This window comes from Schistocerca gregaria, chromosome 2 (genome assembly GCF_023897955.1).
Source record: "Schistocerca gregaria isolate iqSchGreg1 chromosome 2, iqSchGreg1.2, whole genome shotgun sequence".
NCBI classification, from domain to species: Eukaryota; Metazoa; Arthropoda; class Insecta; order Orthoptera; family Acrididae; genus Schistocerca; species Schistocerca gregaria.
Window position 1 is genome coordinate 956,756,107 of NC_064921.1, and position 22,474 is coordinate 956,778,580.

Genomic DNA, 22,474 nt, shown 5'->3' on the forward strand with positions numbered 1-22,474 from the left:
TACTGTAGACTACAGCGTTGTTAGTGTTTAGTCATGTCAAATTCTATCTGAGAACTCATACGAATGTTAAGGAAATTAGTGGTGCTATTACGCTCCCTGTTAAAACCTTCGTTTCTGTTAAATGTTCTCCGGCATATATAATGTACTAGGTTCTATCAGTCAATCATTTTTATTTTATATGACAGATTTCTAGAGATACTCCGAGTGGTCCATCTTATTTGTACGATGATAATGTGGCACACTGCCGAATGTCATTCGAAAATCCAAGAAGATATAATTTACCTGTATACCAGAATAAAAGGTGCGTAAATTGTAATCTGTGAACATATCAAGCTGTCCCTGACAGAAGTGATTTTTTTTCCCTGATTATATGCTGACTCTTGCAGAGAAGCAAATTTACAACCAGATATAAAGTTCGAGTTTAAAAATCCTACTCCAGACCTCTTTATCTAGTATCGTCATCCACATTGCTCCTTCACATTTTCTGATGTCATCTGCATTCAGAAACTTGTCGCCTTGCTCCCTGTATGCAGCAAAGAACTTCCTCAGTTCCTCTCCCAATTATTTGTCTGGCTATATGTCATTCTTGTCCATCTCATGTTTTTTAAAGTCATATAATATGTTTTCCCGCCCCAGTTTCTTTGTTTTCTTGTGTCTTCTAGTAACTAACAATCTGGATGTCTTCACTGCTTGTACATCAATCCACTTTTATTTTTAGATGTACTTTCAAAATTATTCTATTGCCTTTTTCTATTAGTTGTTGAAGTTTATCTGCAATAGAGGTGAGCAATACATTGTATTGGGGCTGGTTCATATATGCCCCATTAACACGTATGCCATCTTCTGTTTTGCAGTTTAGGCATCGGAAAACTTCCTCTATCGCTGTTAAGAACTTGTTTTATGGTACACAATTTATTTGTTTAACTCACTGTATCGCTTTGATTTTCCCTCTGTCCTGATAAGATCTGAGGCATACTGTAACACTGATGAATATACTAATATTTATCGAATCAAAGAAATGTCTATCAATGGCTGCTTCAACAGATTCTGCCGAAATTAAGTGCAAACTTACACAAAGAATATGAAACCCAGGTGACACGGTAGTTAAATTTCCCACTAACTTGTGCGGAAAACTCAAAGTCGAGATAGATAAAGTGACAAAACATATTAACTAGTAGGTGGAAATGAATGAAAGAGCGGGAACACGTTGCCAGAGGTCTCTCAGTCGTGCACAGAGAGTTGGACCTCATATGGCGTGAGGTCAGCGTGACTATGGGTCAAACGAAGCTGGCCTCACAAAACGAATTAGTTGAAGGGACATAAAAATGGGTCAGTGAGCGAGCAGATACAGTGCATTGTGGAGATGTTCTTCAATACAACACGGTCTGGTGACAACATTCGATTTGTGTTGTACTACGGAGAATCACCGGGAAACAGGAAGAAGGACGAAGTGTGACGAGTGTAGCGCAGTTTTGTATTGCTCACACCATTGTGTCATGTGCATAGGGTGCGTTCCGAACACAGCCACTGCTGCCCGAAGGAGAGGAGATGGTCGACCATGGTCAACTACGTCATCAGGTGACAACTAGATTGTGCAACAGGCAATAAGGGAACTAAGTGATACATCTAGTTTGCTTGTAACCACATGTAACTAATCTGCAGGGCACATAGTATCACGATCCACGCTGGCACGGCAATGGCATTGTAAGGTCTGTTTGCTCGACGACCAGAACGATGTGTGCCTTTGACAACCATACACTGGATGTCCCGTTTGCGATTGTGCCAAAAGCATAGGGACTGGACCAACGAAGACTGGAGCCGCTGGCTTTTGCCGAATGAGAGGAGATTCAGGCCGATTAATGATTCTGGACGTACCCTCATATGGGCAAAGTTGGGAATTTGTAATGAACGCTGAAAATTCGTCGAACATGATTGTTTTGGTGATCCATCTGTTACGGCTTGGGAAGACTTAAATTTGCAGGAACGTACTGACCTGCTTATCTTCGAACACGGTACATTCACTGGTCAGCGCTACAGCGATACTGTACTCCTTACACAAGCGTGTCTTCTGCGTGATCAATTCGGCCCTGACTCTATTTTTATGGCTGGCACTGGGTGACCAGGTGGAGGAGCTCTTGCAAGGAGAGAGCATTCGGCGAATGGACTGGCCTATCCGTTCCCCCGATTTAAATTCCATCGAACATGTCTGGGATGCCGCGCGGAGACATATTGCAGCATACCCACATGCATGATGATGGAAAAGTGGAACTCACTGCCACCAGAACTCTTACCAGCCTTGTGCCCAACACAGAAGCACGATGCAGAGCATGCCGTTCGAGGTGATCACACACGTTATTAAGAACCGTGTCCCAATTTTTGTAATGTCCAGGAGAAAGTCATAAATCGCGCTGACCAGTGAATATACTGTGTTCAAAGGTATGAAGGTCAGTACGCGATTTATAACGTTCTCCTGGACAGCGTAATTCTTGCCTTTGAATAAAAGTTCATTTCTGCTAATCTCAGCGCTAAATTTTATGAACTACTTTCTGTTCTGTACTGTAGCAGTTCTTTCTTTCGTCGATCTATGTTATTTGGCAGTGATACAGCATCCCACTGTAAGAAGTCGATGACTAAGGAATTTGTTGCTAGCGCACTTGAGCAGTTGTAATTTCGATGGTTTGCTCACGCGCTATCTGCGATATGTGAGCTATAAGAGAATCTCAGACTAGAGAGCAGTGTTGTCAGCAGTAGGAAGTGTGTAGCACTAGGAGTAAGACGTAGCGAGCAGTCGTGTGTATGAAGTTGGCTGGGTCGGTCGTGTGGAGCGATGGCGCAGCCTGAGCGATGTAGTATAAGTAAAAGCAGCCTCGCGTATATGTACAATTGTTATATCAAGTCCCATGTAAATGTTTTTAAAAATATCTGAATAATAATCTTTCTTATAAAAAAATTAACGCTTGACAGTCATTATTTCAATTTAAAGATTTTATTAATTTCTCCAATCCAAGATCATCACGATTATTGTAAGTGTAACCTACCAACAGATGAATTCCGTAACCTACCAGTAATACAATGTGACTTATCTCCTAATAAAATTGTGACTCACTAATAACCATTCAATAACTGTCTGTGAATTTAAACTGGTAAATTTTGGTTGTCAGCAGTGCTGCGTCATGGCCCTGAAAATTCGTTCTGAATAAATTGAAAAATCATACCTCAATGAAGTCGCCGGGTAACGCATGTATATCTGCTCCTATAAGAAATTTTTGTGGCACAGCCCAGTGCAATGCTGGCCGATAGATTTGTCATGTATAAAAAGAAACAACTGATTTTTCTTTACAATAATCATGATGATCTTGGATTGGAGAAATTAATAAAATCTTTAAATTGAGATGAATGATTGTCAAACGTTAATTTTTTATAAGAAAGATTATTATTAAGATATTTTTTAAAAACATTTACATGGGACTTGATATAACAATTGTACAAATGCGCGAGGCTGCTTTTACTTATACTACATCGCTCAGGCATCGCCATTGCCCCACACGACCGGCCCAGCCAACTTCATACACACGACTGCTCGCTACGTCTTACTCCTTCCTACTATTACACAGTTCCTACTGCTGTCAACTGTGCTCTCTTGTCTTAGATTCTCTTATAGTTTACATATCGCACGTAGCGCGTGAGCTGTCCATCGAAATTACATCTGTTCAAATGCGCTAGCAACAAATTCCTAAGTCATGGACCTCTTACATCATAGTCACTTTTGTCCTTACGGTTTGCAAACCAATGCAGTTGTCGGTTTGTTGTGCAATTTCATTCACAACTTGAAAATCACATGTTGCACTGTACTGACTTGTACAATATGCTTTTTGTTTGTACTGCTTCGTCTATGTGTTGGACGATTATTTTGTGAATATCATTTTAATTCAACAGAGGAGGGTATTAGGTGTGTAGACATTTGTGTCTTCTCTATTTCCTTGCTTATGAGGGAGGTCGATCTCTCCATTGCTCGTATTGTGAGGAATCGTCTTCCTAGTATACATTCTGTAAACAATTTAGTAAGTACGTTTTATATGCCTTTGCTTCCAGCTTTAACCTTTCTATTGAAACACCGTCTCTCGGCCATTTCATTTCTCCATACTTCGAATGGCTTTAAGCACCCCATCTGACATCATTAATGGGATGTTTGATTTCATTACTGACAGTTTTCCTAAATCGTCTCTTGATATATACGTCCATCGTACTGTACCATCCGCCATCTGAGTTGATGCGATGTCGTGTGCAACCTACGTAAGTTTTATTTTATTCATTTTATTTTTTCTTATTGAATTAACATCTTGAGGAGAGTCCCGGTTACTTCTGTTTAAATCATCTTGAGGAAAGTCCCGGTTACTTCTGTTTAAATCACCCTTTTCCGCTATCTGGCCATAACCCATGATTTGAAGCGATCATTACTTTGATGCTACGTACGCAAGAAAATTTCTGCAGGCATTGGAGATCGAGGACGTACGATGTCTTCGACAGCGATCTTGTAGGAAATAAAGTTATGGGAGTTCGCAATGCAGCATACTTTTGATTAATTAATGTATAAGAATCTGGTGATATAGCGTTTATGAATAAAGGGAAATATTGGAGGTGAGGGTCTAACAACCCATCGATAACAAAGTCATTAGAGACGGACCATAAGTTCCATCAGGGAGGGATGGAAGTGTCTGCTGTTTCAAAGAAATCATCCTGGGATTCGCCTAAGTGATTTAAGGGATTCGTGAGAAACCTAAAGCTGTATGGACGGACACAGATTTCAATCGCAGTCCCAACTCTCCCTCACCCCGCCCCCCCCCCCCCCTCACTGCGTGTACACTGCCTTACCGCTGCCACTCCTAGCTCGGTTGAATAAGAAAGAGACGTTACGCTAAACTGGTTTGGATAACAAAAACTGCCAGCGGAATTGATACTTTTTTGGAGAACATGTCTTAAATTTGATTGGATTAATCTACACAATTCATAGAAAACCTGAATGAAAATGGCCATAGAATGAATTGAACATCACTGTGTTGTCATGATACAACCATATATTTTATATTTCGATGTATGAAATTGTGGATTATACAATGAAAGTTACTTTTCGAGTTACTTTATCGTCACGTACTAGTGGTTCAGTACACTCAGCACTCCCCCGCGTATACTTTTCAAAGAAGCGTATGTCACGATTATTGAAGCTGCCGTCGTATCTCGGCGCCATGATTCGTCATAAAGTCATCTTGGAACGAGTGATTGCCGTCCACTCAGTAGAGTCTACTCCCGTCTTTACTAAAAACTATTTTGTTCTTTTTTGTTGCTAGCGATCACGACCGGACAAAGAAGTTTCTCTGTAGTATTTCTGGCACTGTGGGAAATAAATCCCTTTCCTTTGTTTGTTGACGCTAACGTTCAATGGACTACTTGTGAGGTCTGTTGCACATTGGGGGGGGATACATAGCCAATTAAAATAAACCTTCCGCGGAACTGTAAACAATCAACGAAAGACAAAGGATTTGCACATCTGGTAGCGCACGCTGTGCTCCCAGATGTCGCGTTTCGTGTTTTGTAAACGGCCAGCATAATTCTTCCCGAACACCAAGCGACATGTAACCACAATAAATCATAATGTTTTCTTGTAATGTAAAGCCAAAAATTGAATGAAATAGACAACGAAAATTATTTTTCTCATTCGAATGGTGATGCGCAGATCGAGACATGTGACGCTCAAATTCACATCTGGGAGATCGAAAACACAAATATAACACAGCACTTTTAAAATTATTTTTTGGAATCCTATGTTTTGTCAGTAATTAGCGTGTATGATGATGCTAGAACAACAAGTAAGAAATAATTAAGTAAAAGTTCTGTAGTAAACACGCCGGCAATGTCACGGAAATTCAGACAGCTCAAAGCCCAAAAAATATCTTTGTTATGTTACAATAACATCGTTGGCGCAAGTGTGCGCAGTCGTAACAGCGGAAGAAAAGTAAGGAGCTGCGTATCATCTTTGGTGCGATAAAGACGTGAAGTGTTGTCGCGCTAACGCCAAATGGAGATGGTTTCGGAGTTGGTTTTGTAATATGTATCACAGCTAAATACGTAAGTGAGCGAGCACGTTTATGGGTAAATGGTTATAAGAAGATTAGGTAATTAAGAAAGTTTGCTGTGTGGCCCAAAGTGATACAAGTTGCACGCTAATCACGAAGAGCTCGTTGCCGATAACGGATACCATAACAATCATTTCGTCGCACCAATACAACAATTAGAACCAAAGGTAGTAATAATCATAGTTCCTCATACAATGTTGCACTACTGCTGCAAACAATCAGTTAAACCAAAATTTATATAAAAGCTATCATATTTAACGGTAAAAGTATGTTGACGCCAAGATATGTTGCAGCCAAAGTAATTTTTATGGTTTCACGTTGTGTTTTACAATTTTATGTGCTTATATCTCGTAACAGTAGGACTGCGAAATGGTTGTTACTATAAACGAAGCTATTTTCGGCTTGAATTTGGGAAGTAATCCTTAAGGAACAGTAAGTAGTATTTGTCATGACTTTGCAATTTTTTATCAGATCGCATTACCGTGAGTTACGCAATTTAGTACACTTTTCTATGAAATATTGCTGGCAATTACCTATAACTGAGGTTCGCAACTATAAATAATATCAGTGTAATACAAATTAACATCGTTTTGTTCATGTTCCTCGTGTCTTGAATACCCAAACCCGATCGCGTGCATTTTGTTCAATTATTGCATTAATATGCAATCCCAGTTATTAGGTGGTTTCCGAGTCACATCAGTCATTAACGAAGATTATTACTTTTTTGCTCATTTTAGAGATGGCGACGGTAATTATTCTGCTATCTGAATTTATTCAACCATGTAATTATTCGAATTACTGCCATGTTCAGTGAATCAGTAACTTATTATCATTTCTATATTTCAATTTTTGACGTGCTTACAGAATTCCGTGCGGTTACGATCAGGATGAAACAGCCTACATTCATTCGTTAAAGATTGTTTTTCAGATGCCTTATTTCCATTAACTGCGGAACATTAAGTAGATGTGCCACAACACTTTTATGCACCGGAGAATACATGTAAGTCACAACATCCGCTATATCGTGGCATCACATGGACCTGGTAAATGACGTACGATATATGTACAACTGGTGTGCACGATATTCACAATCAGCGGATAAGCGTAAGGTTTTAATGTACCCTAGAAAACGGTGGATATGTACGGACTCTCCATTCGTGTTAAGCTTGTTAGTACTTTATATAATTTCTTCCCTTGTGCATTCTATCGTACTAGATCTCTCTAGCTGTGCTATCGCGCAGTCAGTCTTATCTTGTCGGCAGCAAGTTGCAGTATCTTGGACGGAATGCTAGTGTTACAGTTCCCTTGTCGACATGTGCTTTTGTTTGTTTTTCGTATTAACAGCTTCGTCTTTTCGTCAGCTTTACTAATTAATTCTTTCTGTGGGAACATTGATTGCACTTTCTCTAAAACCCCAAGAGAAATTACCAGATTAAAAGATTGCTATGTTTATTGGTTGGATAATTTGGCAGCGATGATGGGTATTAACTGTGTGACTTAAGATTCTGTCACTCCTGTGAATTAAAAAACTCCCATTTGGCGATATTTCTTATTTTGCCTCGTTAACTGAATAAGTTTAGAAATCAGTTACCTTTTCTTTATAATTAATTCGTGTATAGAGTCAAATGGCTAACTTGTTATTATTTAGATATTTTGCAGTGAACACATAGAGCGTAGTGGGACGATCACTCTGTTGTAGAAATAATCCAAAAGCCAAGATCACTTAAACTCTGTTTACTGAATAACTGATTTCAGCACACTAAAGGTGCCATCATCGGATCTGAATGCAGATTAACATTTATAAACCACTTGTATATAACGATACATGAGGCAGACCAGCTGAAATAAAATCATTGTCACAGAAAATAGAAAAAACAACTGCTCTCATGGCTATTCTTGTCCATAAGATATGTAAAACCGAAGTCACAAGATAAAACTATTTGGTACACAACGGTCGGCATCACACTTACAGCTTATGAGTTTTCGTGTCTTGCACCAGTTTTATGCCAGGCACTCCAGCCAAACGTGTGATGCCGACCGTTGTTAGTCGAGCACCAGTCATGTACCAAATAGTTTTATCTTGGACTTCGGTTTTACATACCTTACGGAAAAGAATGACCATGAGAAAATGGTTTATTTTTTATTTTTTGTGACAATTATTTTATATCAGCTGGTCTGCCTCATCTATCGTTATATACAAGTGGTTTACAAATGTTAATCTACATTCAGATCCGATGATGGCACCTTTAGTGTGTTGAAACCGGTTATCCAGCAAAAAGTATTTAAGCAGTCTTGGCTTTTGAATTATTTATATTTAGATATTTCTACGTGACAGCGGCTCTAAAAATAAAAATTAATAAATCAGGTACAAATATGCCATCAATATTTTATGTAAACAGCAAGTACGTCTCTATATCTCTTGTCAGAAGAAAAACTGAACTAGATTTTAGACACAGCTTCAGTAAATGGATTTCCCATTGCCGGACCGATACATTGCTGATAAAATCGTCCTCTGAGTCTAGGTGGAGTCGTAGGTGGAGGACGTGCGGAAGAACATGTAGTAGTTTGGTAATAATAATTGAGCCGAGTCATTAAAATTGGAGGAAAGATGAGAAATGACATTGGTATATTACAGCTTATGGGTTTTCGTGTCATGCATCAGCTTTATGCTAGGCACTCCAACAAAACGTGCAGATATTCCATGGGCACAAGTGGCACAGATTATAAATAAGATTTGCATAAGCAATTCTGGTGACAACTACGTCATCTTTGTATAATTCAAACTTCGTTTAGGGAGAAACGAAAAAGATCTTTTGCCGTACTTGGCCCCTAATGTTTGGCATGCTTTAAGCTACAAATCTCTTTCAGGTTCGAAAAAGTCAGAAAAGTTTCTTCTTTGGTCAAAGTTCTTGCTGGTCGGTGATTCGAAGCTAGACGCTTACTTTTCTCGAGCAAAGAGCGTCTGTCGACTGAAAATTCGGAGCACGCTTCTCGGGACACCCGTTTCAGTAGGTAAATAAGACTCTCATATCCTTCCAAACTCTATAGAAGCTTCCTTCAGTACCTGGGTGGACTAACAATCCTCGAGAGTGAAGATACCTCATGAGCTATTTCCAAAAGGGATTCTTCACAGTCTACCAGTGTGTACTGTAACAATAACTCCTGAAACATTATCTGCTAGACTTACGTAAATATCGCTATTTTGATTTTCTTGTATCCTCTTTATGAGTTTGTAAAACTTTATTTTGAAACTTGTAGGAAGTCACTACCTCATTAATAACCTAAAATAAGCTGTTATGTTGTATGTATGAATACTTCGGCTGATATGCTTAAGGCTTGTTGTTGTGGTCTACAGTCAAGAGACTGGTTTGATGCAGCTATTCATGCTGCTCTATCCTGTGCAGGCTTCTTCATCTCAGAGTAACTACTATAACCTTCTCCTTCTGTATATGTTTATCGTATTCATACCTTCCTCTCCCTCTACGATTTTCACCCTCTGGTCTTCCCTCCAGTACTAATTGATGATCACTTGTTGCTTCAGAACGTGTCCTACGAACCGATCCCTTTTTCCAACCAAGTTGTGCCACAAATCCCTCTTCTCCCCAAATATATTCAATAACGTCCTCATTAGTCACTAATCTTCAGCATTCTTCTGTAGGACCACATTTCGAAAGCTTCTATTCTCTACTTGTCTAAACTAATTATCGTCCATGTTTCACTTCCGTACATGGCTACACTCCATACAAATACTTCTAGAAAAGACTTTCTACCACTTAAATCTGTACTCGATTTTAACAAATTTCTCTTCTTCAGTAACGTTTTACTTGCCATAGTCAGTCTACATTTTAGAACCTCTCTGCTTTGACCACCATCAGTTATTTTGCTCCCCAAATAGTAAAACACATCTACTACTTTAATTGACTCATTTCCTAATCTAATACTCTCAACATCGCCTGACTTCATTCGACTACATTCCGTTATCCTCGTTATGCTTTATTTGATGTTCATCTTATATCCTCCTTTCAAGACACTGCCCGTTCCGATTAATTGCTCGTCCAGGTCCTTTGCTGTCTTTGACAGAATTGCAGTGTCATTGGCAAACCTCTAAGTTTTTATTTCTTCTCCATGGATTTTAATTCCTACTCCGAATTTATCTTTTGTTTCATTTACCGCTTGCTCAAAATACTGATTGAATAACATCGGTGATAGACTGCAACCCTGTCTCACTCCCTTCATAACCACTGCTTCCCTTTCGTGCCCCTCAACTCTTATAACTGCCATCTGGTTGCTGTACAAATTGTAAATAGCCTTAATCACGCTATATTTGACCCCTGCCACCGTCAGAATTTGAAAGAGAGTATTCCAGTCAACATTGTCAAAAGCTTTCTCTAAATCTACAAATGCTAAAAACGTAGGTTTCCCTTTCTTTAATCTATCTTGTAAGATAAGTCAATATTACTCCACGTGTTCAAACATTTCTACGGAATCCAAACTGATCTTCCCAGTGGTCGGCTTCTACTAATTTTTCCATCCCACTGTAAAGAATTCGTGTTAATACTCTGCAGCTGTGATTTATTAAACTGATAGTTCGGTAATTTTCACATCTGTTAAGACTTGCTCATTTTTGGGATTGGATTTAATACGTTATTCTTGAAGTCCGAGACTATTTCGCCTGCCTCGTACATCTTGTTCAACATATGGTAGAGTTTCATCAGGGCTGGCTCTCCCAAGGCTATCAGTAGTTCTAATGGAATGTTGTCTGCCCCTGGGGCGTTGTTTCGACTTGGGTCTTTCAGTGCTCTGTCATATTCTTCACGCAGTATCATATCTCCCATCTCATTGTCATCTGCATTCTCTTCCATTTAAATAATATTGCCCTCAAGTACATCGCCCTTTTATAGACCATCTATATATTCCTTCCAACTTTCTGCCTTCCATTTTTTGCGTAGAACTGGTTTTCCAACTGAGCTCTTGATATTCATCCAAGTGGTTCTCTTTTCTCCGAAAGTCTCTTTAATTTTCTTGTAGGCAGTATCTATTTTACCACCAGTGATATATGTCTCAACATCCTTACATTTATCCTCTAGCTATCCCTGCTTAGCCATTTCGCATTTCCTGTCGATCTCATTTTTGAGACGTTTATATTCCTTTTTGTCTGCTTCATTTACTGTTTTCTTATATTTTCTCCTTTCATCAATTAAAACTGTTGTCGACATAATTACAGTAACAGAGGATTTTGATACTGTAAATCTTCTGACCGATGCCGTCTCAGATAAAAAGAAAGGCTGTAGACAACGAACACCACATCAGAGGCGAAAAATGCCAGCAGAGAAACGCACTGAACGAGATGAAGTCCGATGGCATTCTGGCCGCTTGATAGGTTAGTATTCTGCTCTTAGTGAAGGAAGGTGGGCCGAGGAGTATGAGAAGAACAAGAAGAGTCAATGGTTCTCAGGGAAAGATAAGCGAAGCGCTCGGTTCCATCACCATGTCGTCTGCAGGTAGCAAGATATTGCTGAACCCGGCAGCCTGGCCGATATGGAACAGCATGTAGAGAGAAACAAGAGAAACTGTACAGTCCGATAACAGCAATGCGCGTACATGTTCCTCAATATTTAGCGAAGAGAAAATGCGTATAATACAAGACTGCGCTCTCACGTTAAGAGATATAGGTATATCAAAAGAAATGGTATTAGCAGTCTGTTATAATAATAATAATCTACATCTACATGACTACTCTGCAATTCACATTTAAGTGCTTGGAAGAGGGTTCATCGAACCACAATCATACTATCTCTCTACTATTCCACTCCCGAACAGCGAGCGGGAAAAACGAACACCTAAACCTTTCTGTTCGAGCTCTGATTTCTCTTCTTTTATTTTGATGATCATTCCTACGTATGTAGGTTGGGCTCAACAAAATATTTTCGCATTCGGAAGAGAAAGTTGGTGACTGAAATTTCGTAAAAAGGTCTCGCCGCGACAAAAAATGTCTATGCTGTAATGACTTCCATCCCAACTCGTGTATCATATCTGCCACACTCTCTCCCCTATAACGTGATAATACAAAACGAGCTGCCCTTTTTTGCACCCTTTCGATGTCCTCCGTCAATCCCACCTGGTAAGGATCCCACACCGCTCAGCAATATTCTAACAGAGGACGAACGAGTGTAGTGTAAGCTGTCTCTTTAGTGGACTTGTTGCATCTTCTAAGTGTCCTGCCAATAATAATAATAATAATTATTATTATTATTGTTATGAAGATAATTCCTAGAATTATTTTTACTACTTTTAGCACAACTTCCTGTAGTAGTTACTGTATTAGACTCTAGATGGTGGTGATAGTAATAGGGCGCGTTGAGATATTTGTTATATCATAAATAATTGTTGTTGTTGTTGTTGTTGTTGTTGTTGTGTGTAGCTGGAGTCGCAGTTGTTGTAGTAGCACTAATAGCAGCAGATGACGCGTAGAATAGTGTACTCAGCTAACATAACGAATTGCCTGTTGGCTTCTATCTCTGGTTCTTTGGGCGACGTTTGTTTGATAATTTTGCTGATGTTTCGCCAGCACGAGTGGCTGGCATTGTCAAAGCTTCACCCTTTATTGCTGGTTGTGGCCTGGATCGAGCTCGTGCCCGCAGATTATAACATGTACCTGGTGGCCAATATCCAAGGGCTTTTCTATGGTCATTACCGCTGCGGTTCTCCCGTTGCTGTGTGCACCGGTCTTTCTCTGCAGCACGGGAATCCAGGATCCGTTCACCTTGAGGCTTTCTTCTTTCTTGTTGAAGCTGTTGTCATGTTTGTGTATTTCTATAGCTTCCCTGAACAAGAGGGTGTAATAGCTCTTCCCTGCACTAAGAACGTCCGTGCCAGCGAATTTCACTACGTGGTCTGTGTCACACAGCGCGTGCTACGCCCCTACCTGCAGTGCCGCTTATTTTCCGATACTGCAACTGAGTCTCTTTTCTCCTTAGCCGTTCTGAGAGACTCTTTGATGTTCTCTGTCGTTTTATATAAAGCCTTTACACCGTGTTCTGCCCGCCACTCTAGGACTATAGGGGAAAGGAATGCACCCGACATTTCTTTATCCGACGTGTCACTTCGCCGAGTGTTTGATTCTTTGACACTTCTTATGTAACTGCTGAAGATCCCACTCGTCCTTAGAATGCAGATGTTGCATTTGCGTCTGAGGTGATGCGCCTCACATATTCGCCTTGTTTCCGTTACAGACGTGTTAATTATGTCTCTTTTGTGATTCAGGTGGTGATGTGGTCAGTTAATACAGATTGAACATAGCGAAAACCTTTGACTCTTTTTCTGTGACGTGAAGGAACATGCGATGGAGAGTGGAAAAAGGTGAGGTAGGGAAACTGTATGTAGCACATTTTACAGGCAATCATCGATACGTTAGAGTAATAGCAGCAGAAATAAACGGAAATAACAAAGTAATATTCTAACAGAGGACGAACGAGTGTAGTGTAAGCTGTCTCTTTAGTGGACTTGTTGCATCTTCTAAGTGTCCTGCCAATGAAACGCAACCTTTGGCTCGCCTTCCCGACAATATTATCTATGTGGTCTTTCCAACTGAAATTGTTCGTAATTTTAACACCCAGGTACTTAGTTGAATTGACAGCCTTAAGAAATGTACTATTTATCGAGTAATCGAATTCCAACGGTTTTCTTTTGGAACTCATGTGGATCACCTCTCACTTTTCGTTATTTAGCCTCAACTGCCACCTGGCACATCATACAGCAATCTTTTCTAAATCGCTTTGCAACTGATACTGGTCTTCGGATGACCTTACTAGACGGTAAATTACAGAATCATCTACGAACAACCTAAGAGATCTGCTCAGGTTGTCACCCAGGTCATTTATATAGATCAGGAACTGCAGAGGTCCCAGGATGCTTCCCTGGGGAACACCTGAAATCACTTCAGTTTTACTCGATAATTTGCCGCCTATTACTACGAAATGCGACCTTTCTGACAGGAAATCACGAATCCAGTCGCACAACTGAGACGATACCCCATAGGCCCGCAGCTTGATTAGAAGTGGCTTGTGAGGAACGGTGTCAAAAGCTTTCCGGCAATCTAGAAATACGGAATCAATTTGAGATTCCCTGTCGATAGCGGCCATTACTTCGTGCGAATAAAGAGCTAGCTGCGTTGCACAATAACGATGTTTTCTGAAACTATGCTGATTACGTATCAATAGAGCGTTCCCTTCGAGGTGATTCATAATGTTTGAATACAGTATATGCCCCAAAACCGTACTGCAAACCGACGTCAATGATATAGGTCTGTAGTTCGATGAATTACTCCTAATACCCTTCTTAAACACTGGTGCGACCTGCGCAATTTTCCAATCTGTAGATACAGATCTATCGGTGAGCGAGCGGTTGTATATGAGTGCTAAGTAGGGAGCTATTGTATCAGCGTAATCTGAAAGGAACATAATCGGTATACAATCTGGACCTGAAAACTTGCCCGTATCAAGCAATTTGAGTTATTTCGCAACCCCTAAGGTATCTACTTCTAAGAAACTTATGCTAACAGCTGTTCGTGTTTCAAATTCTGGAATATTCCATTCGTCTTCCCTGGTGAAGGAATTTCGGAAAACTGCGTTCAATAACTCCGCTTTAGCGGCACAGCCGTCGGTAACAGTACCATCGGCACTGCGCAGCGAAGGTACTGACTGCGTCTTGCCGCTTGTGTACTTTACATACGACCAAAATTTCTTCGGATTTTCTACCAAATTTCGAGACAATGTTTCGTTGTGGAACCTATTAAAGGCAACTATCATTGAAGTTCGTGCCAAATTTCGCGCGTCTGTAAATTTTAGCCAATCTTTTGGATTTCGCGTTCTTCTGAACTTCGCATGCATTTTCCGTTGCCCCTGCAACAGCGTTCGGACCTGTTTTGTGTACCACGGGAGATCAGTTCCATCCCTTACCAATTTATGAGGTATGAATCTCTCAATTGCTGTTGCTACTATATCTTTGAATTTGAGCCACATCTCGCCTAAATTTGCATAATCAGTTCGGAAGGAATGGAGATTGTCTCTTAGGAAGGCTTCTAGTGACACTTTATCCGCTTTTTTAAATAAAATTATTTTGCGTTTGTTTCTGGTGGATTTGGAAGAAACAGTACTGAGCCTAGCTACAACGACCTTGTGATCACTAATCCCCGTATCAGTCATGATGCTCTCTATCAGCTCTGGATTGTTTGTGGCTAAGAGGTCAAGTGTGTTTTCGCAACCATTTACAATTCGCGTGGGTTCGTGGACCAACTACTCGAAATAATTTTCGGTGAAAGCATTTAGGATAATATCGGAAGATGTTTTCTGCCTACCACCGGTTTTGAACAAGTATTTTGCCAACATATCGAGGGAAGGTTGAAGTCCCCACCAACTATAACCGTATGAGTGGGGTATTTATTTGTTACGAGACTCAAATTTTCTCAGAACTGTTTAGCAACTATATCATCGGAGTCTGGGGGTCGGTAGAAGGAGCCAATTATTAACTTAGTTCAGCTGTTAAGTGTAATTTCCACCCATACCAATTCGCATGGAGTATCTACTTAGACTCTACTACAAGACAAACCACTACTGACAGACACAAACACTCCACCACCAATTCTGCCTAATCTATCTTTCCTGAACACCGTCTGAGACTTCGTAAAAATTTCTGCAGAACTTATTTCAGGCTTTAGCCAGCTTTCTGTACCTATAACGATTTCAGCTTCTGTGCTTTCTGTTAGCGCTTGAAGCTCAGGGACTTTCCCAGCACAAGTACAACAATTTACAACTACAATTCCGACTGTTCCTTGATCCACGCACGTCCTGTATTTTCCATGCACCCTTTGACTTTTCAGCCCACCCCGTACTTTCCCGAGGCCTTCTAACCTAAAAAACCACCCAGTCCACGCCACACAGCCTCCGCTACCCGTGTAGCCGCCAGCTGAGTGTAGTGAACTCCTGACCTATTCAGCGGAACCCTAAACCCCACCACCCGATGGCGCAAGTCAAGGAATCTGCAGCCAACACGGTCGCAAAACTGTTTGAGCCTCTAATTCAAACCTTCCACCCGGCTCTGCACCAAAGGTCCGGAGTCGGTTCTGCCAACGATGCTGCAGATGGTGAGCTCTGCCTTCATCTCGTAAGCAAGACCGGCAGCCTTCACCAAATCAGATCCAAAGCGACACACGTCATTGGTGCCGACATGTGCACCACCTGCAGTTGGCTGCACCCTGTGCTCTTCATGGCATCCGGAAGGACCCTTTCCACATCAGGAATGACTCCACCCGGAATGCACACGGAGTGTACACTGGATTTCTTCCCTTCCTTAGCCGCCATATCCCTAAGGGATAGCATTGGTAGGGAAAGAAAAATAAACGAATTTGTAAGAGAGAAACTGGAAGCCAACAATTTCTTTGTTTTTTGTTTGTTTGGTTTTTTTGCACATAATACATAATTAGAACCGCACATAATTGAGTGCTACTCCGTTGTGTGTTTTACATCCTTACAGGATAACAGGATATAAATTGCATTTTATTACTAATAGAAATTAATTGATCACGTAACTTCTGCGATTTTATGTAACCGGAGTAGCTGCGATTGCTACAAGTAGAGTTTACGTGCACAAACTTAAGAAAAGTATATCATTACTGTTGCTATTTAGTACTCAATAAAACGTTCTTCATCAAGATCAAATGCAATGGTTTCCGGTTATTATTGATAAATGTTACCTGACGCTTGATCGATCCTCAATCAGTTTCTAGACGATTCACTGTTTCCTTTTTTCAGGGGAATTTAGTAAGACACAGATTGTAAACTTAAAGAAAATGATCATAATCATGTAACGTCCGACAGGTATGCAACAAAGCTAAGGTACATGTAGCACGGGTACCATCTTAATTGACCAAAGCTATTAGGAAAAATACTGTAATATATGCATACTTATGACAGTCTACTTTAATCTATGATAGTTTTACAACTTCACTCCTACCACATAAACACCAGAATGAAAAATGCTCCTATCATAGCACAAAAAAGGCGAATATGTCCTGGGGAGAGTCAGAGGTATAAAAGAAGGGAACTAGCTTTTTGGTTGGTCTGGCAGCTTCAGTGAATTCAAGTCAAAATATCTTGACAAATTCGCACTTTTTTACTTGTTAGTATGAATACCCATATCATGTAATATAATGCATCTTCTCAAATTAAACTGATACATGTTGTCATTTAGTGTAACATGTTGCATTTTATCATGTCATCCAACAGGCCATTTGTCGTGCTGTGCAGTATGACACAACGTCGCATTAAAATTAAGGATTCATGCAGCCCCACTCTGGAGTGCTTCCTATCACATGGATGATATTACTGGATGGTAAAAATTTCATTTTGACTTTATCCATTTATCTACCTTTGTGCAAAGTTTGAACCGATTCGTACAAGCTTAAAGTACAGAAGTTGCACGCAATAAGAACCGCATAAAAAACGTGTTTTTACTCGTAATATCGAAACGAAGCAAGATTTTTTTTCCAACGATTAAGACTTATCATGGACCAAGGTCCGATGCACCAGAGGGCCAAATTTTGAACATCAGTCTGACTCTAGTCCGGAGTTATTCCAGGGTGACTGATTTTGCATGTAAAATCCGAACGATAATGACTATTTTTGCATGTAAAATCCGAACTGTGAACATACAAGTGGAGAACTTATGTGAGACTTATTTTCAGCCCAATTAAAATCTTTTGCAAAACCCATTAGTCGATTAGCATAAGTTGCCTGGGCGCCAGCTCTGGTTCGTAGTGCAGACCTTGCTTAAGATATTGTACCATAGATATAGCAAGGTACATGTTCGAATGGCTGTATAAATGGCCAATTGTCCGGGCTGGAAGAAAACTTTTGATCTTCTGTTCCTAGCTGAAATAGGAAAAGAGCACCAGGACCCCCTCCCTCAAACCGCGATTCTGAGCGCGTTCTATTCAGACATATTTGTTATAGCGCTTCCACGATGTAACGACGCTACTCAGAAAATCCACAGCTTTGGATGTATTTCGAGCTATGGCGACACAGAGTTATTTCTTATTTCACGTGTACAGAGGATTTCCATAGGCTATAGGCATATTAAATGTGACAAAAAAAAACATGCACCAGAGAAAATCTAGTCTAGTACCATATATATGTCGACCAAAAACAAAAGGAACAACAAAAAGTACCAGGTACCGACTATTAAGCATGGTCAGCGTCATGGTGTGGGAATGTTTTCTTAGAAGTGGTGTTGGCCCTATAGTCCAAACAGAAGGCAAAATGGATCGGTTCCTGTGCAATTATATTTTAGAAAACAATCTGGTTCCACTGGGAGATGGCATGTGCCACGTAACTGGAAATTTCAGGAGGTCAATGACTCAAAACACACCTTCAGCCATTTAAAAAGAGTCTTTTGAGGTTAAAAAAATCAAACTGTTGGAATGACAAACACAGAGCCCGGAGCTAAATCAAATGGAACACTTGTGGGGTGCATTGGATCCACTCAAACAAGGATCAGTCTGCTGCCTAATTGGACGAATGATCAAAATGTCCACTCGACCTATTACTAAAACGTGTGGATTCTGTGCGAAATAGATGCGCGGCTGTGACCGAATACCATGGGTATGCAACGAAATACTGATTTCGTATTCAGATTCCAAAATAGTACTTTTTTACTTACATACTTAGATCTACAGACTACATTTTCAGCCGGACAAACTGTCATTTCTGTTTTGATGTAAGATAACTTTATTTAAAGAAAATGTAGTTTAATCTAAATGGATTATAATTACACACTTTTCAACTATACACTGGCAGTTTTTTTCTATTACGCACTTGACTTTATGTCATTGTAGCTAATGCTTTTAACAAAATACTTTTGAGCGCTACTGTAGTTTTTGAAACCTAGTAAGACAATGATTAGTGGGAACTATTCGTTTCTGCAGGACAAAATGCCCAAAAATTTAAAAGCAAAGAGTTGGGAAAGCTACATTTCGTTTAAGATGACGGTGACTGACTTGTTATATAGCTTTGTATACCTTTTTATTTTCATTTTTTTGATACGGTCCCTCTTTTCTGGAACAATCATAAACGGTTTCGGCCACAACAGCAATAATCATATGCTAAGAGCGGTTTTTTGTGATCACCCGTTCATGCATAGTCGAACAATGCGTGAACATGACCAATTGTTGTCAAGCAACGGATAAACAATGTTTTCACCAAATGTTGCTCTTAAAATCTGAAAATGACTCTTTTGGCTTAAACCAGTTACTACTATGTCATAAAAAAGCGACTGTGTCAAAAAAAGCTCTAAAAGCTATATAAAGTGATGTTGATTGAATTGTAGAAATGAAATTGTGGAATTCCATAGTAACGTTAAGGCTTATATACCAGCAATAGAGTATGTTAAAGCCGGCCGGAGTGGCCGTGCGGTTCTAGGTGCTACAGTCTGGAGCCGAGCGACCGCTACGGTCGCATGTTCGAATCGTGCCTCGGGCTTGGACGTGTCTAATGTCCTTAGGTTAGTTAGGTTTAATTAGTTCTACGTTCTAGGTGACTGATGGCCTCAGACGTTAAGTCGCATAGTGCTCAGAGCTATTTGCATACCTTAAATGTGTAGATACTCCGAACCCAACATTCTCAGTAAACCATTTGCCTAGTAATACCACTTCTGCAAACAATTTTACCACATTTGAGCACAAAAGTTCACCAGTGCAACAATTATGGAAATGCACAATTGGTAATTTGAATACGGTCAGAACGCGCAGAAATTTCGTATGCACTGCTTGCTGAGCTCGCTAAAACATCTCGTTCGTAACTTGATTTGGCCGGCTATAAAAAATTAGTAAACTGAACTTTTTACCTGTTGGCGAGACACTGTTGGTCTGACGCAGGGCTATGCGTCGTGTCTCCAGCCGTGGATTATCTGAGTAAGCAGCTGCTAGTGCAACAGAAACAGATCAACAGGTGCATTGAGGCGGCGTGTGTCAGCGGACGCCTCCGCGACGCTGGCTGAGTCTTGGGGCTGTCTGTGGCAGCGGCAGCGCGAGCCGGACTGGGCGCTCTGTTGGCGCTACAGCTCTGCCCGCTATAAGCGGCCGCGCCGTTGCCATGGAGACGGCCGCCCAGAGCGCTGCGGGCACGTCCCTGCGTCCCAGGCGGGCCACTTAGCATCCATTCCGTCTCTGGCTCCCAGCACCTAGGTAGACGTGCAGTGGGTGACAAAACTCATGGCATAGCGAGATTGACGTGAAAAGATGGCTGTAGTATCGCCTACACGAAGTGTAAACGGGCAGCGCAATTGCGGAGCTGTTATTTGTTAGTCCGGAACCACGCGGCTGCTATGGTCGCAGGTTCGAATCCTGCCTCGGGTATGGATGTGTGTGATGTCCTTAGGTTAGTTAGGTTTACGTAGTTCTAAGTATAAGGGGCTGATTACTTCAGATGTTAAGTCCCATAGTGCTTAGAGTCGTTTGAACCATTTTGTTATTTGTTTTCATGTGGTTCAAAATGGCTCTGAGCGCTTAACTGCTGAGGTCATCAGTCCCCTAGAACTTAGAACTACTTAAACCTAACTATCCTAAGGACATCACACACATCCATGCCCGAGGCAGGATTCGAACCTGCGACCGTAGCAGCAGCGCGGTTCCCGACTAAAGCGCCTAGAACCCACGACCACAGCGGGCGGCCTACGTGTCATCTTATAGAGATTGATTTGCTGGGTCGCAGCAAGGAATGCAAGGCTTTTGGAGACTCTCAGTTTGAATCCTAATCCAGGCTTGACTTTGTTCCGTAAGAAGAACGTAGCACAAAGGTGTTGCTTAAGTTGAATCCCCTCCGGTTCAGTGTTAATGTTTGTGTGCCATGCAGCTGCTTGTGTATGCATTCTAATCTTTTCCAAAGCATGGTAATTTTTGCTTATTTGTGAATTTTTTTGTCTCATTACTTTATGTCTGGTGGAAACCATCCACATGGTTTAATATTAGAGTTTGTTGGTCCTCCGCCGTCATCCGTTGTCTGTTCAAATGTGTCCTCTGTAAAATGTTAATTGTTCGCGACTGTGTGGTTTGATGTTACTAAAATTTCGCCACGGCAAGTAGAAAGTGTGTCTTCGCGAACCACGAGGTCACACGAGTCTGTTGTGAAACGTACAGCGTTTCACAAGTAATTGTACTTAGTTACCAGGCAACATCAGTCTATAGACGCACTACTTCAATGTTTTAAGGAATAAATAATTTTACCTCCAATCTTATCATGTGTACCGACGTTACGTCGCTGTTACCTACGCTATTTACCTTGTAGTTTTCCTTATTAGCCCATCCATAGTGTTTCCATGTGCACATGTCCAACAACTAGTGTCCTTTTTTATTTAATACAAATTCTCTGGAATAGATCTTGTTTTGAGGAATGTTGCTGCAAGCTGCAATAATGCACAGTGTTCGCGCACTTTTTACTTTATTGAATATTTGATTCACGGGATCAGTGCCTGGATCATATTAATAATTATATCTCATTCTTTATCAGTGACTTTACAATTAATGTTCTTTTGTGAGTTTTTCTTATGAATAAATTAAGTAATTTTCCGACTCAGCGAAATCTCTTATTTATCGTGTGGCTAGAGTTGGTGACGACCCAATCTTTTACGTTGATTTCAATGTCGGATAGCATTTTCTTATTCAAAATGCGCGTGGCTCTTTTAGCCATCATGATACATTCAAAGTGCGCTTCACGCTACCTGCACCTTTACTTAACGATCGAGAGCAGTTGCGTTTGTGTAGAACTGTCAGCGCTAACAGACAAGCAACACTGCGTCAAATAACCGCAGAAATCAATGTGGGACGTACGACGAATGTATCCGTGAAAACCGTGCGGTGAAACTTGGCGTTAATGGGCTATGGCAGCAGACGACCGACGCAACTGCCTTTGCTAGCAACGTGACATCGCCTGCAGCGCCTCTCCTGGGCTCGTGGCCTTGTCGTTTTGATCCTGTGTGACTGGAAAACCGTGGAATGCTCAGATGAGTCCCGATTTCAGTTGGTAGAAACTGATTTAGGGTTAGAGTCCATAGACTCCTCTTGCCAACAAGTCACTGCGCAAGTTGGTGGTGCTCCATAATGGTATGGGCTGTGCCCTCTGGTGCAACTGAACCGATCATTGACTGTTTTCAGCCAGTCATGGACTCCACGTTCCGAAACAACGAGGGAATTTTTATGAATGAAAATATGCCATGTGACCAGGCCACAGTTGTTCGTGACTGGTTTGAAGAACGTTCTGGACAGTTAGAACGAATAATTTGGCCATCCACATTGT

General features: G+C 40.8%; 1 protein-coding gene across 1 annotated transcript in view; it reads right to left on the reverse strand.

The window, feature by feature from the left end:
* The window catches only part of LOC126335434 (ras-like protein family member 11B), a 355,291-nt gene extending 335,090 nt beyond the window's left edge, over positions 1 to 20,201 (reverse strand). The window contains exon 1 of the mRNA XM_049998715.1: positions 20,028 to 20,201. The gene's annotated coding sequence lies outside the window, so the exon portion shown is untranslated. The remainder of the gene's footprint in view (positions 1 to 20,027) is intronic.
* Between the last annotated feature and the right edge of the window lie 2,273 nt (positions 20,202 to 22,474).